At 48.1% G+C, this 21609-nt stretch overlaps 1 protein-coding gene across 3 annotated transcripts in view; it reads left to right on the top strand.

Moving 5' to 3' along the window:
* The window catches only part of sphkap (SPHK1 interactor, AKAP domain containing), a 447045-nt gene that overhangs the window by 197256 nt on the left and 228180 nt on the right, over positions 1-21609 (top strand). The window lies entirely within an intron of this gene.

Raw genomic sequence — 21609 nt, 5'->3', positions numbered from 1 at the left:
AGTCAATCTGACAGTACCAGAATCTGATCATGTTAATAACTGTAATGCAGTTTGTCAAGGACTGAAAACTTACTGGGGTAAAGATTATTTCTGGACATTGTATTAGTTGCATAATATGAACATAATCACACATCAATGATATAAAATATACTAGTTATCAGCATCCAAGCACAGCGAATGCCAGAACCAAGAAGCCCAAGGATCAATGGAAATTGGCCCTCGGGCCTCATCGACGTAAGTGGGGCAAGTTCCCGGCATTTCATCTGTTGGCAACTCGCCTGAAGAAAGACATCAATGACGGGAGGCTTATCTTGTTGGCAACGGCCCTGTGGTAAGTCCCGGGAGTGAGCATTGGAGCAGGCTCCACGGGATAGATGACAGGATGGGGGGGGGGGGGGGGCGAGGCTATTGCAACACCTGTGAAGTTGGGGGAGCAATTCTGCTACTTCTGACCACGTTGCTAGTTCTTCAATGAGGCTATTCTGATCCCAATGCTTTTTAATACTTTCCACTTTGAACCTTGCCTATTTATTTATTTATTTTCTTCTCCCCTGCTTAATCTGTTCCTCCTTCCTGATTTACTTATTCCCCAACTAGAGTAAGTCAAAAGCCTAGAATTTCGGTGCATTTGCGCCTATCGTTAGCACCCTCCCCGGGCGCGGCGCTGACAACAACTTCTGCAATATTGGCCAGGAGTTTAGCGACCGGAGATGGTGGTGTCACCGCCGTGCGCATCGCCCCGGCCCCCAAAAACACCAGCAGCTGCAGGAGGGGTGGATCAGACAGCCGGCTGCTACCGGGGCGATAATTAAAGGCGAGGTGGCCGAGGTAAGTAATAAAAAAAACGTGCCTTTGTTTCCACTGTGTTGCTCCGTTTTCTTTGTGGGGACGTGCCCGCGATCGCTCAGCCCGGCATGTTGCTTGAGTGACAGACTGATCGCACAGCTCCCCCGCTCCCTTGGTGGTCCAGGGCAGTGTTTATTTAACTGCAGAGCTTTAGCACCTGCTGCTAAATTTTCCGCCTCTCAAAAGTCACCACTCCCAACGGGGTGATAATCAATTTCTCCCCCTATAGTCTTTTAGTTATTTCTTTGCTACCAAGCTTCTCAGATTCATGTATTTGTTTATTTTCTCTCTGTAACCTATCCACTGCTTGTTTAATTCCTTCCATCCTGGAACGCTCACATTTATTTAGTTCATCCTTTGCCACACTGGCCCTTCCTTTTTTTTTTATTTCTTTTTTTCCAACTACAACCTTTCATATTTGTTTATTGTTTTCATTATTCCTGGATCCTGACCATTGGCTTCCATCATCAGAGTGCCACAGTTAGATAGTCAATCCATACAACTCCCTGAGCAACCCCACAGGACATCCACTACATTATTTCACCATACATTATTTCATGTTTACTCATCCTATTTCAACATTTATTTGGACTTTGTTCTTATTTATTCGACTTTTAAATTCTAAAATTAAACGTTTTCAAGTATTTCTGTTGATCCGACTTCAATTCCTGAGACGGGGACAACACTGATGTAATCTGGTCCCTCAAAACCATTTCCAAAGGCTAGTGTTTCATCCAATCAAGTCTCAAGTATCAGCAGGTTAACCATTGAAACTACCATGCCAACGTTATGAGAAGTTTTTTTGGAATGCAATGTCAGGTAATCTGCTCACTTGATCATATAACTCCTCAGCTGAGGAGGTCTCACTGGAACATGCCATTTCATTGGCAGCACTGTATGGGTTAAAACACAAAAATAAAAAGCAGTGGACAACTGAGACAATGGGGGAATTTTACCCCCCCCCCCCGAGAACAGGGGTTGGGAGGGGTTGGAGGGGTAAAGATATTTGAATTTTACAGTGAGAGTGCAACCTGGCTCCAACTTTCGGGTTTAACGGAGGCGCATTTGGATGCCAGAGAGAAGCCTACAGCCAGAGTTGGGGATTTCCCAATTGCATGCGGGCAGGTACTTATTGGAACAATTAACATCCTTAGCAGAAGTCAGTGAGGTATTTTAAATTGTTTTTAACTTGGCTTCAAATCTTGCTTGAGCAGCACAGGTTTGCCGGGGCTGGGGAAACTGGCCAGGGAAACAAAGGTGAGTTTGAGCAGCAGTTCGGGTGGGTAATAAAACTTTCATTGACCCATCTGAATAGAAACTCACTTATTACAGCTGTTGTCTCACTTCCCTCTGACACATGTATGGCAGAGAGTGTTGGTGTGGATACAGCTTTGTTCACCCTCTGAGTATCTCAAATTGACAAGATCAGGATGAGAGGCATCTTGGAAGTGTTAGGTCAGAAGAGGAAGACCTTCATCATGCACGGCAATGACCATCTGCTGCAATGGGATCAGCACATGCTTCGGAGAGAGGTTTGCAGGTGGAGAAGACAAAGGGGCTCATCACTCATCTTCGGATGAGGAGAACATAGAGGAGGAGGAGCTGGAGGAGGGTGGAGAAGGGGCACCGGTAACCAGACCAATCTCTTGCATTGCTGCCTGGGATGCCAGGGGTGCCCTCATTTCACGAAGGTTCAGCTAGTGTGAAACATAACAAATTAAATCCTATGGTCTGCTCTTACCATCAGCACGAACCTATCCCACTACCCCCCCATGTCCTCCCCCCCACACTCTCCCCCCACACCCTCCCCTCCACACCGTTCCCCTCAACACCTCCCCCACCATCAGCACCAACCCCGCACCCTCCCCCCCCATCACACAGCCCCCCCCCACACTCCCCTCCCCCCCACACTCCCCTCCCCCCCACACTCCCCTCCCCCCACACTCCCTCCCCCCCACACTCCCCTCCCCCCCAGCACACTGCCCTCCCCCCCACACTCCCCTCCCCCCCACACTCCCCTCCCCCCCACACTCCCCTCCCCTCCACACTCCCCTCCCCCCCACACTCCCCTCCCCCCCAGCACACTGCCCTCCCCCCACACTCCCCTCCCCCCCACACTCCCCCCAGCACAATCCCCCCCCCATACTCCCCCCCCACACTCCCCTCCCCTCCACACTCCCCTCCCCCCCACACTCCCCTCCCCCCCAGCACACTGCCCTCCCCCCCACACTCCCCTCCCCCCCACACTCCCCCCACACTCCCCCCAGCACAATCACCCCCCCCACACTCCCCCCCCCACACTCCCCTCCCCCCAGCACAATCCCCCCCCCCACACTCCCCCCCCCCACACTCCCCTCCCCCCCACACTCCCCCCACACTCCCCTCCCCCCAGCACAATCCCCCCCCCACACTCCCCTCCCCCCAGCACAATCCCCCCCCCCACACTCCCCCCCCACACTCCCCCCCCAGCACAATCCCCCCCCCCCACACTCCCCCCCCCCCACACTCCCCTCCCCCCCACACCCCCTTTGCAATAAACAGTCCTTTAACCACTTGTCCACCCATTGCAGATCCGTCACATATTGAAATTCACTATAAAGCAAGTGAAAGGCCGAGTTGCCCACAGAATGCAATAATGGTGAAGGCGGGAAGTGGTGTGAATAATTACATTTTTCGCGGCATTATGCACAAAAAGAAACTTAACAGCATAATATTTTGTCAAATACCCATATGCATATCCTTGGTGAATTACAATTTCTTCAACATCCTGCTTCTACATGGTGCATCCTGGTGGCTTCAGCAGAGTTAGAGACAGGTAGCTTAGATCCCTGCCCTGACTGCTTTTGAACTATGCCCACTGGATATTGGAGCCCCTGAAGGTCCCGCCAAAGACTTCTCCACCTGCATCTGTGCAGTGGCAGACTTGGCCAGCAGGAGACAAGGCAGGATGTTGGGTACTAGCGAGGGGTGGGTGGGCGGGAAGGATGAGACGTGGGAATGCTTTGAGTGCAGTTCTCACTTCCATGTCTTCTTTTGCCATCATCCTTCTCCTGGGCCACATCACGCCAACGCTCTGCTGCAGACCACAATGGTGAAGATCAGTGACGTGTTACAAGACCACGGATAAGGTATAAGGTATCTGTCACCCTGCTTAAGGCAGCAGACAAGTTGACATCCAAATTCTGCACAGCTGTGGTCATGGCCTGAATGGACTCATTTGAGAGCCACCAATGTATTAACGATCAAGTTGGACTCCTCCATCCTCTCCGCTACTGTTGAGATTGGGCGAGGCACATCTGTCAGTACCTGGCTAAGTTGCTGATGCACCCCGAGCACTCTCCTTCTCAATGATAGCCCCGGGGTTCAGTGTCTGTGTCCAGCTGAGCAGAGCTTGGAAGAGATTGCTCCCCCACTGGGGCCTCTCCACAGCTGTCCCTGCCACCAGTGTCTGCTTGTGTTCAGTTGTGAGGTGTGAATCACCAGGTGAAAACCCAACTAACTGTCTAAGTGCACCCACCAAAGTGCAAGTATTTGCGCTGGTGCACGGCTGTAGGTCCTGTGATGGTGCACCTTCAGAAGGATGAATGTTCTCTGAGGAATCGTCCTCATGGATGTTGTGCAACAACTTGCTGTGCGCGTGAAGGCCCGAGAGGACAAAAGAAAGCGATATGATTTAGTCATGGCAAAGCCACAATGTTGACAATCACCATACTCAGTCTTCTCGTAGTTCAGTCATTGATAAAATGAAGTCAGCATATGTGTGTCAAAGATATTTGTAATTCTGTCACTAGCTATCTGCAAGCTCCCTGCCTCTCCATCTCTGACTGAGAGGGACGCAGATGTGCCATTTATCTCCAGGGCGTCTTCTGCATTTGAGAGCTGTACTATCTGTGGCGGCCCACCTCCAGTCCTGTTCCTCTTCCTTGCGATTTGCGCTCTCTTCTCCTAAAAGAGGTGAATAAACAGACCCTTGAATGAGTGAAGGTGAGGTATCCACCCAATGGATGCAGTGCATTCAGTGAGAGGTCTATGGGACACATGCATCACATTGCATGAGGGTTGGGGGTGAGTGTCAACAGTGGATGGATAAATGGGGAGGTGATGAAGTGCACAGAACGTGAAGTCTGGGTGCTTCTGGAAGTTGAATGGGTGCGAGGAGTGCCATGATGAAGAACACATAGCAAGGCAGAGCGAAGGGGGAGAATTTAAACCACAGGATGTAGTTGCATCAGCAAATGTACTCACTTTTCCTGACCTGGTTAGGTCATTAAATCACTTTCTACATTGTATCCATAACCTGGGCACAATGTTCCTGCTGCTCATCTCCTCAGCTACTTCCAACCACACCTCGATGAGAGCAGCAGGGTTCTTCCTCCCAGTGTTGGGGAAAAGTATGTCCCTCCTGCTTTTGACTGCACCTAGCAGGAATTCCAGTGAGGTGTCCTTAAATCTAGATGTTGTCCTTGCTCTATGCCCATCATCCATCTTGAACACAAATTTCCATTTGTGGACTGTCCCTTTAAATACAGCTGAGATTGTGTCATGTGGATGCGGGTCATGTGGGCGTGCCTCATGTGGGCGTGCCTCATGTGGGCGTGCCTCATGTGCGTGCGGGTCATGTGGGTGTGCCTCATGTGGGTGTGCCTCATGTGCGTGCGGGTCATGTGCGTGCGGGTCATGTGGGTGTGCCTCATGTGGGTGTGCACCATGTGCGTGCGGGTCATGTGCGTGCGGGTCATGTGCATGCGGGTCATGTGCGTGCGGGTCATGTGGGTGTGCCTCATGTGGGTGTGCACCATGTGGGCGTGCACCATGTGGGTGTGCACCATGTGGGCGTGCACCATGTGGGCGTGCACCATGTGGGAGTGCACCATGTGGGCGTGAACCATGTGGGTGTGCACCATGTGGGTGCGGGTCATGTGGGTACCCTGTGGGTGTGCACCACGTGGGTGTGCACCATGTGGGCGTGCACCATGTGGGCGTGCACCATGTGGGCGTGCACCATGTTTGCGGCTCATGTGGGTGTGCCTCATGTGCGTGCGGGTGATGTGGGCGTGCACCGTGTGGGCGTGCACCATGTGGGCGTGCACCATGTGGGTGTGCACCATGCCCGCTGCAAAGCTTAGAGACGCAAAACCCGAAAGTCAAAATTAATTGTCACAATTGAGTTGAGTTGATTTCCGGATTTCCCCCACTCAATTTCACCCCCCGCCCCACCCTACACCGAAGCCACCTTCAGGTTAATATTGGAGCCAATATGTCCCCAGATATCTCCTTTGCACTATTTAGGATTATGTGAAAAATCTGATGACGACAATTTCTTCTTATTGGTAAAGTGTTTCAGCTTATTCTAATTAGCGCTGAACTCTGTTCCGGACAATAATGGATTTAGAATGGTGCTAACCAAGGCTGGAATTGAACAACCTGCTTCTTTAGAAACAGATTCAACTTGTCATTCCTCAGAAGTGTAAATTCATCACAGTATTTACCTCATGATTAAAGGCGCATGAAGTAGCGCCGCACAGATACTTAGGGCGCAAAATTGGGCTCGGTAACGTGCGTTGTCTGGGCACTACGGGTGCTGTTCAGGGACTAAAGTGGCATCCGATGCACGCGTACACACTTACGCCACGATTCGCACTGGACGACATCTTGGAGAGAATGTCAACATGCGTGCAGCTAACGTCCGCTGGAAGTATGCAGAGCAGGTGGCTCATTACATCAGCTGACTGGACGCCAGCAGTGCCAATTTGGAGCCCAATGCTCCAGCCTATGCCCCTCCTAACCGCACACACAGTTGAACACACGTTCAGCAGCAGGAAAGAACCAGCCGCCACACCCCTCCCCCACCCCCCGCCAGTGTTATTTAAAGAGATCATTAACTACTTCACAGCAGGTCAGTTCCAGGTTGATTTCTTTTGGCTCTTGCTACGATTCTGCAAGGAATTGGTGCTTTCCATAGTTCTTTAAGTTGCAAAGGTCTACAGGGAGTGGTGTGGCAGTTACTGAAGGACATTGTGCTGACTTCAAGGCTCCTGCACAAACCAGTTGCTGACAGACATGTGTGTACCAGTAGGCACTCCCCTTGGAATACAGCATGACTGGGAGAACAAACAGAGGCCACACAGAGCAGAACAAGCTGCTCGAAGAGGGAAAAGGGCTCTCAGCAGGATGCCATAGATGCCCAGGGTGTTCAGGGAGCAGTTCTCCGACCTGAACCTCAGCGAGGAACCTCAGAGAGGAACTACTGGCACGAATACACAACCTCATCTCTCTCATCTGGAGGGAGGAGAGCATGCCGGGGATCACAGAGGTGCAGTGATCGTGACCATCTTTAAAAAAGGGGACAAGTCCGACTGCGGCAACTACAGAGGAATCTCCCTGCTATCAGCCACTGGGAAAGTCGTCGCTAGAGTCTTCCGCAATCGTCTTCTTCCCGTGGCCGAGGAGTTCCTCCCGGAGTTGCAGTGCAGATTTTGTTCCCTTCAGGGCACAACGGACATGATTTTTGCTGCACGACAGCTGCAGGAAAAATGCAGGGAGCAGCGCCAGCCCTTATACATGGCCTTCTTCGACCTTACAAAGGCCTTTGACACCGTCAACCGCGAGGGTCTATGGAGCGTCCTCCTCCGTTTCGGATGCCCCCAAAAGTACGTCACCATCCTCTGCCTGCTCCATGACGACATGCAGGCCGTGATCCTCACCAACGGATCCATCACAGACCCAATCCACATCCGGACCGGGGTCAAACAGGGCTGCGTCATCATCCCAACCCTCTTCTCAATCTTCCTCACTGCCATGCTCCACTCCACAGTTGATAAGCTCCCCTCTGGAGTGAAACTAAACTACAGAACCAGTGGGAAGCTGTTCAACCTGCGCCGTCTCCAGGCCAGGTCCAAGACCACCCCGACCTCTGTCGTCAAGCTACAGTACGCGGACGATGCCTGTGTCTGTGCGCACACAGAGGCTGCACTCCAGGACATAGTCAATGTATTTACTGACGCGTATGAAAGCATGGGCCTTACGCTAAACATTAGTGAGACAAAGTTCCTCCACCAGCCTGTCCTCGCCGCACAGCACTGCCCCCCAAACATCAAGATCCACGGCGTGGCCCTGGACAAGGTGGACCATTTCCCCTATCTCGCCTATCAACAAGAGCAGGCATTGACGACGAGATCCAACACCGCCTCCAGTGCGCCAGTGCAGTCTTCGGCCACCTGAGGAAAAGGATGCTTGAAGACCAGGCCCTCAAAACTGTCACCAAGCTCGTGGTCTACAGGGCTGTAGTAATACCCGCCTTCCTGTATGGCTCAGATACGTGGACCATGTAGACACCTCAAGTCACTGGAGAAATACCACCAGCGATGTATCCGCAAGATCCTGCAAATCCCCTGGGAGGATAGACGCACAAACATTAGCGTCCTCATCCAGGGCAACATCCCCAGCATTGAAGCGCTGACCACACTTGATCAGCTCCGCTGGGCAGGCCACATAGTTCACATGCCAGACAGGAGACTCCCAAAGCAAGCGCTCTACTCGGAACTCGTCCACGGCAAACGAGCCAAAGGCGGGCAGAGGAAACGTTACAAGGACACCCTCAAAGCCTTCCTGATAAAGTGCGACATCCCCACTGACACCTGGGAGTCCCTGGCCAAAGACCGCCCTAAGTGGAGGAAGTGCATCCGGGAGGGGGCTGAGCTCCTCGAGTATCGTCGCCGAGAGCATGCAGAAATCAAGCGCAGGCAGCGGAAGGAGCGTGCGGCAAACCAGACTCCCCACCCACCCTTTCCCTCAACGACTGTCCCACCTGTGACAGAAACTGTGGTTCTCGTATTGGACTGTACAGCCACCTAAGAACTCATGCTAAGAGTGGAAGCAAGTCTTCCTCGATCCCGAGGGACTGCCTTTGATGATGATAGATGTCCAGGGTGTTCAGGGAGCAGTTCTCCTACCTGAACCTCAGCGAGGAACAATGTGTGAGAAGTGTGCGCTTCAGTAAGGACATCCTCACTGAAATCTGCCACCTGCTACAGTCACAACTGCAACCTCCGAGCAGGGCGAGGACCGCATTGTCATTGGCTGTGAGGGTGACCATGGCGATTAACCTTTATGCTTCAGCCTCCTTCCAGGTTGGAGCTGGAGATATTTGCAATATCTCGCAGTTTGTCATCAACTGAAAGGCAAGGTAGGTCACTGAGGCTCTCTATTCAAAGAGAGATAACCACACTTCATTCTTTCTTCACAGCGACCAGCAGGCAAAGCGAGCACAAGGGTTTGCTAGGATTGCAGACTTCCCCATGGTGCAGGGTGCCATTGGCCTCACGCACATCACTTTGCAGGCACCGCAAGCCAACTCTGCCATATATCGGACCTGAAAGGGATTCCACTCCATCAACGTCCAGCTAGTGTGCGACCACAGGCAGCAAATAATGCAGATCCATACCCGATATCCTGGCAGCAGTCATGATGCCTTCATTCTGTGGCAATACCCTGTGCCAGCTGCATTTGGTTCACCATGGCAAACTAAAGAGTGGCAACTGGGTGACAAGGGCTATCCACCGATGACATGGCTCATGCACCAGTGTGCAACTCACGCACACATGCGCTGCATGCATACAATAAAAGCAAGCTGCCACATGAACTGTGATCATGAGGGGACGTCCGAAAACCTTGGAGCTGACTCTTTCCCATGTTGTGCTATTTCTCACTGTTTCCCAGGACAAACTCACTTCCTGCACGGCTCCTGACACCTGCTCCAGCCACAATGCACCTCCCCTTTAAGAGGTGCAGGCTAGCTTTTAAGCAGTGCAGGCTAGCTTTAAGTGGTGCTAGTGTGGTTAGTGCTGGCTGCAAGCAGAAATCATTATAATGAGCAGGCAACATAAAGTTGGCTTTTCAATCTAAGGGCGTTGTTTAATCGCGCATCACGATCCCCATACCAGTTTTTAGGGGCTGTCCAATTTAACCCCCTTACACTTACACCTACACTCCACTTCCATGGATTAACTCAGTAGAGTAGCTTTTTAATTTAAAGTAATGTACAAGTTTATCAATTCTGATCATTATAAATCTGCACAAGTTTGTCGGCGAAGGCAGTGATGGGGGGGCAGGGGGAGGGGTGGTTGCGAGTGCTATTGGGGAGGGTTTAAATTAATTTGGTAGGGGGACGGGCATCAGGATGTAGCATTAGAAAGGCGAAACAAGGTGCACAATGGATTGGGAGAGACAGATAGCACTAGTGTAAGAAATAGTATGGTATTAGGTGGGGTGAAACTAAGAGAGAATACAAGAAGGTCTAAAATAGGTTTACAGTGTATGTGTATAAACGCAAGAAACATGGTAAATAAGGTTTGTAAGCTGCAGGCGCTAATAGCCACATGGGAATATAATGTCATGGTGATAACGGAGACTTGGCTCAAAAAAGGCAGGATTGGGAATGAAATATTCCTGGATATAAGGTGTTCAGGCAAGATCGGAAAGGAAAGAGAGGAGGTAGGGTAGTAGTATTGAGAGAGCTGGCCATCCTCGACTGGGTGATGTGTAATGAGAAGGGACTAATTAGCAATCTTGTTCTGCGAGGCCCCTTGGGGAAGAGTGACCATAATATGGCAGAATTCTTTATTAAGATGGAGAGTGACAAAGTTAATTCAGAAACTAGGGTCCTGAACTTAAGGAAAGGTAACTTTGATGGTATGAGGCGCGAATTGGCTAGATTAGACTGGCAAATGATACTTAAAGGGTTGACGGTGGATAGGCAATGGCAAACATTTAAAGATCACATGGATGAACTTCAGCAATTGTGCATCCCTGTCTGGAGTAAAAATAAAACGGGTAAGGTGGCTCAACCGTGGCTAACAAGGGAAATTAAGGATAGTGTTAAATCCAAGGAAGAGGCATATAAATTGGCCAGAAAAAGTAGTAAACCTGAGGAGTGGGAGAAATTTAGAATACAGCAGAGGAGGACAAAGGGATTAATTAAGAGGGCGAAAATAGAGTACGAGAGGAAGCTTGCCGGAAACATAAAAAATGACTGCAAAAGCTTCTATAGATATGTGAAGAGAAAAAGATTAGTGAAGACAAGCGTAGGTCCCTTGCAGTCGAATTCGGGTGAATTTATAATGGGGAACAAAGAAATGGCAGACCAATTGAACAAGTACTTTGGTTCTGTCTTCACAAAAGAAGACACAAATAACCTTCCAGATGTACTAGGGGTCCGAAGGTCTAGTGAGAATGAGGAACTGAAGGATATCCTTATTAGGCGGGAAATTGTGTTAAGGAAATTGATGGGATTGAAGGCTGATAAATCCCCAGGGCCTGATAGTCTACATCCCAGAGTACTTAAGGAAGTGGCCCTAGAAATAGTGGATGCATTGGTGATAATTTTCCAACAGTCTATCGACTCTGGATCAGTTCTTATGGGTTGCTAAAGTAACACCACTTTTTAAAAAAGGAGGGAGAGAGAAAACGGGTAATTATAGACTGGTTAGCCTGACATCAGTAGTGGGGCAAATGTTGGAATCAATTATTAAGGATGAAATAGCAGCACATTTAGAAAGCAGTGACAGGATCGGTCCAAGTCAGCATGGATTTATGAAGGGGAAATCATGCTTGATAAATCTTGTGGAATCTTTTGAGGATATAACTTGTAAAGTGGACAGGGGAGAACCAGTGGATGTGGTGTATTTGGACTTTCAAAAGGCTTTTGACAAGGTCCCACACAAGAGATTGGTGTGCAAAATCAAAGCACATGGTACTGGGGGTAATATACTGACATGGATAGAGAACTGGTTGGCAGACAGAAAGCAGAGAGTCGGGATTAACGGGTCCTTTTCAGAATGGCAGGCAGTGACTAGTGGAGTGCCGCAGGGCTCAGTGCTGGGACCCCAGCTCTTTACAATATACATTAATGATTTGGATAATGGAATTGAGTGTAATATCTCCAAGTTTGCAGATGACACTAAACTGGGTGGTGGTGTGAGCTGTGAGGAGGACACTAAGAGGCTGCAGGATAATTTGGACAGGTTAGGCGAGTGGGCAAATACATGGCAGATGCAGTATAATGTGGATAAATGTGAGGTTATCCACTTTGGTGGCAAAAACGCGAAGACAGAATACTATCTGGATGGCAGCAGATTAGGAAAAGGGGAGGTGCAGCGAGACCTGGGTGTCATGATTCATTAGTCATTGAAGGTTGGCATGCAGGTACAGCAGTCAGTGAAGAAGGCAAATGGTATGTTGGCCTTCATAGCAAGGGGATTTGAGTATAGGAGCAGGGAGGTCTTATTGCAGTTGTACAGGGCCTTGGTGAGGCCTCACCTGGAATATTGTGTTCAGTTTTGGTCTCCTAATCTGAGGAAGGACGTTCTTGCTATTGAGGGAGTGCAGCGAAGGTTCACCAGACTGATTCCCGGGATGGCAGGACTGACATATGAGGAGAGACTGGATCAACTGGGCCTGTATTCACTGGAGTTTAGAAGGATGAGAGAGAATCTCATAGAAACATATAAAATTCTGACGGGACTGGACAGGTTAGATGCAGGAAGAATGTTCCCGATGTTGGGGAAGTCCAGAACCAGGGGACACAGTCTAAGGATAAGGGGCAAGCCATTTAGGACTGAGATGAGGAGAAACTTCTTCACTCAGAGAGTTGTTAACCTGTAGAATTCCCTGCCGCAGAGAGTTGTTGATGCCAGTTCATTGGATATATTCAAGAGGGAGTTAGATATGGCCCTTACGGCTGCACTTTAGGAAGGATGTGAAGGCCTTGGAAAGGGTGCAGAAACAATTTACAAGAATGGTTCCGGGGATGAGAGACTTTAGTTACGTGGATAGACTGGAGAAGTTGGGGTTGTTCTCCTTGGAGCAGAGAAGGTTGAGAGGAGATTTGATCGAGGTGTTCAAAATCATGAGGGGTCTGGACAGGGTAGAGAGAGAGAAACTGTTCCCATTGGTGGAAGGGTCGAGAACCAGAGGACACAGATTTAAGGTGATTGGCAGAAGAACCATAGGCAACACGAGGAAAAACTTTTTTTATACAGCGAGTGGTTATGATCTGGAATGCACGGCCTGACAGGCCTGTGGAGGCAGCTTTAATCGTAGCCTTCAACAGGTAATTGGATAGGTACCTGAAGGGAAAAAATTGCAGGACTACGGGGAAAGAGTGGGGGAGTGGGACTAGCTAAAGTGCTCTTGCAGCGAGCCAGCAATGGCTCAACAGGCCGAATGGCCTCCTGCTGTGCTGTAACCACTCTGTGATTCTATGATTCTAAATGCCCCTCAATATGATTAGCTTTCTCTTTGTTATTTGAAAATTAATCATTTGTCTGAAATATGAAAAGCTCTTGCTCGATGAAATCACATTTAAAGAGCTCCAAAATCTCTCTGGGTGAGTGAAATTCATTCCCTCAACCTTTCTCAAAAGGCAAGCTATATCCAAAGCTCTGCTGCTGTTCAACACCCCCTCTGGCCGATGGTCCTGGCTTGACCATAAATACACTAAATAATCAAGATGGAAAACCCATATCCTCCCACTTTGTGATCCAACTTCACAATGCACTAAAGTTTTGTGCCTCCAGGCTGCTTCCAATGCATGCTCAGATTGCCAGATACCTCAGGATTTTATGTTCAATATTCATTTAAATGGAATAAATTGTAACTGACTGCCAAATTGAGAGCTATGACATGAAAGATTTGGAGTCAGTGATACTGCTGATAATAATTACTGGGGAGTCTGGTGCTGTCTTGTCAGGAGGTGCATCCAGTATTATCAGTGCCAAGAATAGCAAGTGGAACATCAGGCAGTTTGCACTGGTAGATTTATATGGGCCCAGAAATCACGGCCTTCCCTGGTCAGTACAAAGTTTCTACGGACCCAGGAAGGCATCGGAAATGCCGGTTTTCAGCGCAATACGCATGTGCTGAAAACCGACTTTTCCGATCTGTCAAGTTTCTGGCTTGTAGTGTTTGGGTGGTTGGGGGTGTCTCTCATTCATAGTAATTGGAGTTTCAGATTTACGAAACTCCTATTACTATGAATGAGAAAATACTTTACCGTGATTGGGTGTCCAGGCCCACGTGACTCCTACGGACGTCCCAACGTGAACGTGCTCTGTTGCGCAAGAAGAGGAAGCCTCGAGTCCGGGATCTCTGGCGGGCATTCGACCAAAAGGTAAGTGTGCATCTTTTCTCTTATTTTTAATCGAACGCCCGTGGGAAGAAGAAACAGGGATTTCTGGGCCATGGTATTTTTGTGTTCCTAACACTGATGAGACTGCACACAGGGAGGTTAAAGTAACAGCGACCTCAGTCTTTATTAAGACACTCCAGAGTGAGGAACAGGCTTCAGGGGCCGGCTTCTATACAGTGCTCCCAAGGGATGCTGGGATCCCTTGGGACTTCAGGGGATGCGCTCTCTGCTGGCGGAACATGGGAGTGCATGCTTTACAGTACACAACAGGTATCTTGCTGGTTGGACAACTCCAGGCAAATCCTGATAACCACTTAACTGGTTAGCCAAGCACTCTACTCGGAACTCCCACACAGCAAGCAAGCCCCAGGTGGGCAGAGGAAACGTTTCAAGGACACCCTCAAAGCCTCCTTTGCTTTGCAACATCCCCACTGATGCCTGGGAGTCCCTGGCCAAAGACCGCACTAAATGGAGGAAGTGCATCTGGGAGCAACTCGAGTCTCGTCGCCGAGAGCATGCAGAAAACAAGCGCAGGCAGCGAAAGGAGCGTGCGGCAAACCAGTCCCACCCACCCCTTCCCTCAACCACTGTCTGTCCCGCCTGTGACAGAGACTGTAATTCCCATATTGGACTGTTCAGTCACCTGAGAACTCACTTTTAGAGTGGAAGCAAGTCTTCCTCGATTCCGAGGGACTGCCTCTGATGATGGATGGTTAGCTCGAAAAAAACTTTGCTTGGATTATTTAATACTAAGATGACCTCTTTAAAAGTGATATGGATAGTGAGGTTCTGAAGATGATTCAAAATAGTTCAATACAACAAGTAATTAGTTATAAATACTGAAGCCTCTGGGTTAATGCCACCATCAAAATAGCAGAGAAAGGAAGTTCAGACTAATCAGTTAAGTATTCATCTGCTAATCTCATACAATCATAGAACGACACAGCACAGAAGGAGGCCATTCGGTCCATCGTCCCTACCCTGGCTCTTTGGTATCCACTTAACTTCACTCCTCTGTTCTTTCCCCATAGCCCGATAATTTATTTCCCTTCAAGCATTTATCCAATTCTCTTTTGAATGCTATTATTGAATCTGTTTCCACCACCCTTTCAGGCCGTTCATTCCAGATCACAACAACTCGCTGTGTAAAAAAAACAAACGTTTCCTCATGCTACCTCTAGTTCTTTTGCCAATCACCTTAAATCTGTGCCTTCTGGTTACCAACCCTTTTGTCACTGGAAACAGTTTTTCCTTATTTATATTATCAAAACCATTCATGATTTTGAACACCTCTATCAAACCTCTCTTAACTTTCTCTGCTCTAAGGAGAACAATCCCAGCTTTTCCAATCTCGCCACATAATTGAAGTCTCTCATCCCTTGTACCATTCTCGTAAAACTTTCCTGCACCCTCTTCAAGGCCCTGACATCCTTCCTAAAGTGTGGTGCCCAGAATTGAACAAACTATTCCAGCTGAGGCCTAACCAGTGTTGTAGAAAGGTTTAGCATAATGTCCTGGCTTTTTTTACTCTATTCCTCTATTAATAAAGCCAAGGATTCCATATGCATTTTAACAGCCTTCATGTCCTGACACCTTCAAAGATATGTGTATATAAAACCCCAGGGGCAGCAAATCATTCACTTCGCACCCCTGGAAAGGGTTGGAATAGAGGCGCTAAAGGGGATCGGAGCCGCGAGCGCTGGCACTCGCGCCGCGCGGCACATTCAATGTGCCGATGCCGACAGCACTGACCAGTACCGTCCGGGAGTGCCGAGCCGGTGTGCAACACCCCCGGTTTTGACAGCGCTTTGATTTTTGTTTTGCGCTGTGTAAGGGGTGGTTCTACAGCTGGCCCTGTTGCGCCCCGTAGCAACAGGGAAAGCGGGCGGTCCGAGCTGTTCCGGCGGCAGAGAGGGAAGGAATGATGACACGAGGTAAGTGTGAATGGGTGTTTTTTTGTTTTATTTTTGCGATTGATCTTTATGTGGGGGTGAGCAAGGTATTGGGAATGTTTTTTGTGTTTTTTTTTGGCAATTTCCAGGGAAGCATCTCTTAGGGCGCTCCAAGGCCGGCTCTTTAGCAACGGATTTTCAGTTGTTCAGCCGGCCTAGCGCCCCAAGGAAGGTGTGGAACTCCTCCCTTAGCGCTCTGCTCCACACTCAGGGCCCAGCAGCTAGATTTTGTGGCTGCAGACGCAAACCATTTCCCGGCGCTAAATTTACCGCCCCGCCGCCATTAGCGTCCTAAGTAGCCTCCAACCAAATTTCCACCCCAGGTCTCTCTGTCCCTGCACTCACTTTCAAATTGTTCCATTTAGTTTATACTTCCTCTCCTCATTCTTCCTACCAAAATGAATCACTTTCCGCTTCTTTACGTTAAATTTCCTCTGCCATGTGACTTCCCACTTCACCAGTTTGTTTATGTCCTCCTAAAGTCTGTTACTATCCTCATCGTTGTTTGCTACATTTCTGAGTTTCGTATCATCTGTAAACTTTGAAATTATGCCCTGTGAACTCAAATCTAATTCATCAATATTTATGGAAAAGAGCAGCGGTCCTAATACCGAACCCTGGGAACACCACTGTATATCTCCCTCTAGTCTGGAAACAACCGTTCACTACTGCTCTCTGCTTTTTGTTTCGTTCTGCCACTGTCCCTTTAATCCCATGGGCTTTAGTTTTGCTAACATGTCTATAATGTGGTACTTTGTCAAACGCCCTTTGAAAGTCCATGTACCACAACATCAACTGTGCTACCCACATCAATCTTACTGTGTCATTTCAGCACCTGAGAAAAGGCTGATGTTTTGAGGTTTTTGATTCTGCAGGAAAGTACTGGCTGCTGTTTTGAAGGTTACTGCAAACCATAATTTCTGTCTCTGTCACTATTCTTTAATCAACAGACATTTGTCTTGTGACCACTAAAGCCCAGCCTCATTTGTAAATGTCATGGGACCGCTTCTAACTCAATATCCAGCTCACCTACAGTTAGCAACTTTAGAATCATTTTCCAATTGCCAAGCACGGTCCCCAAAGCATTAAATGGGTGAGCAGGGACTGAGCAAATCAAAATTCACCAATCTTGCTGGTTCCGAACTCTCAATACACCCCATACTATTTTCTGAACTGCATTGGCCACAACTGTTCGTAGCTCCCCTCCCACCGGGAAGGGTGATAAGAGCCTGGCTGCCCAGCATTAAGCCCCCCCATTGAAGGTCAGCGGCATTAGTGCATGTGGGTATAAAGCAGCTCTTTAAGGTACACAGATATTTTTGAAGGGCCATTTTTCTTAAATATGGGGTTTGCCTTCAAAGCACCCATACCACAGACTTTCACACTTGAAGACAAAGATCAAAGAAAACATACCAAGGTGATCAGCTGGCATCACAGTCAGACTGCATGCGCCTGTGCTTCTGCACCAGCTATATCTGCTGATCTGCTGTTTTTAAATCTTAGCGTATTCCTCAAAAAAAAAATTCTCGGCCATGCTCAACTGTTGCCTTATTCAATGCTAGTTGCAGCTGCTTTTTTGAGATAAGGAGAATGTTTCCTGGTGTAAAAAAAGTGACTTTGAGTTTCCCATATTTAGGATTTTACTACAATATACTACTGTTGTAGGCTATTGGCTTGTTCTGTGTAAGTGCAATGCCTGACTATGGTCTCAATTTTCCCCAGTGATTTGCGCCGTTTTTTTGGCGCGCACTGCTTTTTTTGGCCTAAGTTTAAAAAATACTAGTTTCCCCAATCAATGTGTACCAGCGTAACTCAGTTACGATTTTTTTAGATTCGTTTTTTTTTTAATCATGGGGGCGTGACCTGCCACCCTTGCCAATTCTGGCCATTTAGGCAAGTTTGGCCAGCTCCGATTTACTCCAATTCTTCTTCGGCCGGCATATGTGGCCTCTGTAGAAAAACCTTCTGGTGAGTTAAGAAAATCGGCACAGGTTAGTAAGTCAGCGCGGCAGATATCGGAGAGCAGCAGCAGGAGAGGTGAGAGAGAGTGGGAGAGAGGGGGGCGGGGGGGGGAACGGAAGCCTTTCAGGCATAGTTAGGAGTGGGGACTGGGAGGGAGGAAGCTGTTTGTCCTGGGATAGGTGTGAGGACCGGCATCGGGAAGCCATTCGGCCTGGGATAGGTGCAGGGATCGGGACCGGGAGGCCATTCGGCCTGGGATAGGTGCAGGGATCAGGACCGGGAGAGGGGAGGTAAGTTGCTGCAATGTGTAATGTGCAATGTGAAGGTTGCTGTGAGCTGGCTGTATGTTTCACTTTCCAGCCTCAGCCCACATTGTGTCCCTGGTTACCGTGGCAACCCGATCTTTTTGGCGCAGATCAAGGCTCCGACCCCAATACTAAAGGACAGGCTAGGCGGCGCCAAAATGAAGAATTCAAACGGGGAAACTTGGATGATTTTTTTTTTGCGTACTTGGACTCCAAAAGAATGGGCGAAACTTTTCAAGTACGCCAAAAAACAGCTTTGGGGAAAATTGAGCCCCATGTTGTGTAACTTTGAAAGCTGTTTTTAGTTTATTTATGTTTGTTACCATAATATAAATAGAGAGAAAGCTCACTCCGTACATTTCATTTATGATACCCATCTGATTATTAATGTCACTTCTCACATCTCCCTGTGAATGTGGATTGCCAAAATTAGAGCGACCAGCATCATGGAAACATGTGAGAAGTGATATTACCAATCAGTAAGATTAGAACAGATCCAGACTGGAGGCAGTCAGGTACATTGGGAGCAAAATTCATTGCTCTCTGCACCTGTTTCTGCAAATTATGTTTTCATGCAGCTTTAGTTTTTTTAAATGATCGTTGTGTTTTATCATTTGTATTGCCGGACAAGAAAATAAAGCTTTTTAGCAGCTTTAAATTAGCAATAAATGCTAGAAATCTAGCATAAGAGATATTTGCAGAGCTTAAGGGAAAAGGGCAGGTGAGTGGGACTAATTAGATAGCCCTTTCAAAGAGCAGCACAGATTCAATGGGCCGAATGGCCACTTTCTATACTGTATGATTCTATGATTCCATAAAATCACTTTTGACAATAATAGCGAATGAATGTTAACGATTTTGGTTTGATATTCCTTTATCTATTATTATAATGGAGGGCTTCAAACCATTTATCTTAACTTTACCCTATAAAGTTGTTTTGAGATCCCTATAGCTATTTTCACTTTCATATTTAAAATATTTGTAACCCTTCCAGGAAAAATATGTTATTGGTTTGAAAGGTGGCAGGATGACAGTAAATTGCAAAATGCCACAAAGTGCACCAAATAAAGTCTTAAAAACCAAAATCTTCTGTTGGATTGGGTATTATTTCTTAACTATTACTTTGAGGATTTAATATACTCCACATTTAATTATTGTGGGGGAATGCTAATGAATACTAATGAAATATTTAGAGATAATGGACTGTTATGTCACTAACGGTCTGGGATACTGTTAGAATCTGAGATGGTGCCAGCAGTAAAAGTATGTTCAGTCCGATGGTAATGAAAAGCTGCTGCTTCTGCCAAACTCTACAATTCTTGCTCCAGTGCCAGTGGCAGGATGATATTGTCAGGAATCAGCCATTTTGGTGAACCTTGATCCAATAACCAAATCTTCCATGATCACGTAGAAAGCAAAGTGCAGCTGCAAGCTGAATTTAAACCCATCGTGGATACAGTCAATTCCTGTGAGGGGAAGGGACAGATTTTGCGGTGGGATTAACGGCATGCTCTGAGAGTACGCCATCATATTGTCTTTGAAATTGGCAACAAGCTCGGGATCCCCAGCGCATGCGCTAAATCTCGAACTTGCGATCTTGACAGATGATCTGCACAGACGGGGAAGTATCCATTGCTGGCGCAGAGTTGGGCTAATTGCCCACCAATTGCCCACCAATTACATCCGAAAGTTTTACTGTTAGTTAAAGCAGGCAAAGGAACCTGTTTCACTATGAAAGGAACCCATTTGAGTGCGTCCGAAAGGATTGTTAACCGTTCTGCTATCATTTCACAATAAAAATGTACCCAGTGGCAACATTTAGAAACATTGCCCCAGAATTTGCGGTTGGAGGCTTCCCGTGGGCGGATGTCTCCGACCGCGAGAATTTCGATGAAAGTACCACTGCACAGCTCACCGCTGGAAACCTCCCTTTACTGCGGCTTCACCGCACTGTTTCCAGCGGAAGTGAACATCGCCGAAATCCTCCCCGAGCTGAATATGGCTCGGGGAGGGAAAAGTACCCGTCCGCGGCAGCCCATCGATTTTTTCAGTCGACCGCCCAAACTCCGCGGTAGCCGTCCCTTCGGAGACGGTGAGTTTAGTAAATCAAAAAGGTCATTGCCAGGGCCTGTCAGTGCTGTTGAAACGCAATCCGTCATAATCGACCTTTGACAGGATATTAAATGCTAGCCTTAAAAGAATAAAAAAAACTTACCTAATTTAAGTAAAATAAATACAAACACATCCTTAATTTAAAAAGCCGGGATGTTTGAAGTACTGTACAGCACAGTTCATTCTTTGGGCTAGTAAAACACTCTATAACGCTCTACAATGCTTCTTAATGCAAAGAAGAAAAGGAACACGTTCTTTGGTATGAAATCTAAATAACAGATGCCAAATTATTATTAGTAATTTGTTATAACAAAATGCTGATATATGAAATAAATCCAAGTACCAATTTAATTAAAAGTTTTTAAAAGGTAATTTCAATGGAAGAGACTGAAAGAAGTTTCTGTGGGCATGGCTTAGTTTTGACAGATGTTGTAGGCGGTGCATTGCGCTCCTGGCCTTCGTGATGTAATACGCTGCACACAACTCTGCAGCGCCGAGCAGCAAGTCTACGTTCTGGGCTGTGCACAAGGTAAGTTGGTATCATCATCATAGGCAATCCCTCGGAGTCGAGGAAAACTTGCTTCCACCCTAAAAGTGAGTTCTCAGGTGACTGAAGAGTCCAATACGGGAATCACAGTCTCTGTCACAGGTGGGACAGACAGTGGTTGAAGGAAAGGGTGGGTGGGGAGTCTGGTTTGCCGCACGCTCCTTCTGCTGCCTGCGCTTGTTTTCTGCGTGCTCTCGGCGATGAGACTCGAGGTGCTCAGTGCCCTCTCGGATGCTCTTTCTCCACTTTGGGCGGTCTTGGGCCAGGGACTCCCAGATGTCGGTGGGGATGTTGCACTTTATCAAGGAGGCTTTGAGGGTGTCCTTGAAGCGTTTCCTCTGCCCGCCTGGGGCTCGCTTGCCGTGTTGCAGCTCCGAGTAGAGCGCTTGCTTTGGGAGTCTCGTGCCGGGCATGCAGACGATGTGGCCTGTCCAGCAGCAAGTCTACGTTCTGGGCTGCACGCAAGGTAAGTCGGTATACCTTTCGGAGGTCAGCGGCGCAAACTGCACCAGATTGGCGTCACCCCACATCAGCACCATTAAGCATCCCTGCAATGCCCAAGGCATTCCTTTCACACTCTTCACCACCGCGGGGAGCACCCCATGTCTCACCATTCACTACAACTCACAAAGCCACTTCGATAGGTGCACACATTAACAGAAACTTTACATGAACATTGGCTAAAAGACCCAACTGCCT

Source organism: Pristiophorus japonicus, chromosome 6 (genome assembly GCF_044704955.1).
Source record: "Pristiophorus japonicus isolate sPriJap1 chromosome 6, sPriJap1.hap1, whole genome shotgun sequence".
NCBI lineage: Eukaryota > Metazoa > Chordata > Chondrichthyes > Pristiophoridae > Pristiophorus > Pristiophorus japonicus.
The sequence above is the reverse complement of the archived record's forward strand: the minus strand, read 5'-3'. Positions and strand labels throughout refer to the sequence as shown.